The sequence below is a fragment of the Sapajus apella genome, unplaced genomic scaffold (genome assembly GCF_009761245.1).
Source record: "Sapajus apella isolate SASKATOON/1434 unplaced genomic scaffold, GSC_monkey_1.0 scaffold12187, whole genome shotgun sequence".
In the NCBI taxonomy this organism is placed as follows: Eukaryota; Metazoa; Chordata; class Mammalia; order Primates; family Cebidae; genus Sapajus; species Sapajus apella.
Window position 1 is genome coordinate 1 of NW_022449108.1, and position 1692 is coordinate 1692.

General features: G+C 37.6%; 1 long non-coding RNA gene across 1 annotated transcript; it reads right to left on the bottom strand.

Annotated features, from left to right (window-relative positions):
• Positions 1-357: 357 nt before the first annotated feature.
• On the bottom strand, positions 358-1473 carry LOC116548436. Its single transcript, XR_004267429.1, has 2 exons — positions 781-1473; positions 358-599 (listed from the first exon to the last, which is right to left on the bottom strand). It is a non-coding gene; the product is annotated as an uncharacterized LOC116548436 (long non-coding RNA).
• Between the last annotated feature and the right edge of the window lie 219 nt (positions 1474-1692).

The window sequence follows — 1692 nt, forward strand, 5'->3', positions numbered from 1 at the left end:
AGGTGAAGGCAAAAAGCAAGTACAGCAAAACTAACTTGTGACTACATTTTAGTTACATGATGGGAAAGGGTATGCCCTCTAAAAATCTGCCTAATCCTATGCTTTTGCAACTTCTTGTTTGGGCTTCGTTTTTCCTTTAGTTAGTATTAACGTTGCCTTTAAAATAGCTATCTTAGCCAAACTGTAAGGAAAGTGAATTGTGCATATATAAGCCAAGTCCAAGTTTCGATGATTAACCTCTGTGCTATTTATACAATCATTTCATTTCAACCTAGTCACTTTAACATACTTCATACTCACAGAAGTTTTAAGGAGGAAAATTCCCAGTTTACAGGCAAGAAAACTGAGGTGCTCAAATTTGTGTTGATTCGATTTTTATTGTAACACAATCACACCGGGATAGACATAATGACAGACGTACCATCTAATAATCCATAAGTGATCTACAATAAGGACAGAATTCCCCTAATTTCTAAAATGCAGAAGGAGAATTCAAAGTAGAAACTCTCCTACTTGGTTCAGGAATAGATGGTCCAATTGTGGAAATACTTTAATGGACCAGGGTCCAGGCTGCTTAAGTAGGAAAGATCAAAGGGTACCTGGGGAGCCGGCAAGCGTAAAGAGAGTGTAGAATGTAATCCACATTTCATCTGAATTAATAACTTAAAAAAGGTTCAAGTAAGATAAAGCCATTTCATGCAAATCCTACTAATTTACAATTTGGAATGCTATTTTCCCCCTAATAAATTCACTTAAACACTGTATTAAACAACCTAGTACCTATAAAACACAAGTCCTGTGGAAGATACAGACATGAGTAAGTTCTTGTTCTCACTCTTGAGGACTCAGCAATCTGTAGGAGAGATAAGACAAATACACAAACAACCGGACTTCAAGCAGAATGTTATTCATAAGAGAGATATGGACAAATACTGTTGGGCATCTGTGATTATGAAGGTCAACTATAAATCGTTTTGAACCTAAGTAAAACTGCTGGTTAGAAGATTTCCAGGGAGAATGCAGGGCATTAGTTTTTTCTGTAAACTATAAAATATATATGTAGTTACTTTTGACAACTACCTTTACCATATTAGGCAAAAGCAAGGATCTCCCAACGACTTATAAAAAATTTTTCATTCATATCTAAAAAGCAATTTTAGTTTTAGATCCTCTGAGCTGTTTTATACTACAATAACTCAGTGCAGATGTCACTATTTCGGTTCTTCTGAAAATTAAGGTGGCGGAGGGAAGCAATCACCAAAGAAAACACCACTCAGGAAAGATAATGTGGAGAGGTTTAGTTTTGTGTTGCTAATCCTGGAGATTACTGGCATTTATGATACACGATAACAAGAAAAAAAAATTATGCCAAGTTTTCTAAAAGGTTCAATGTAGCATGATAGGACAGTTAACAACTTTGCTTTCTCCTTTTTTTTTTTTTCTTAAGATGGAGTCTCCCTCTTGTCACCCAGGCTGGAGTGCAATGGCACAATCTCGGCTCACTGCAACCTCTACCTCCTGGGCTCAAGTGATTCTCCTGCTTCAGCCTCCCAAATAGCTGGGATTACAGGTGTCCACCACCATGTCTGGCTAATTTTTTTGTAGTTTCAGTAGAGATAAGGTTTAACCATGTTGGCCAGGTTGGTCTCAAGCTCCTGACCTCAGGTGATCCACCCGCCTCAGCCTCCCAAA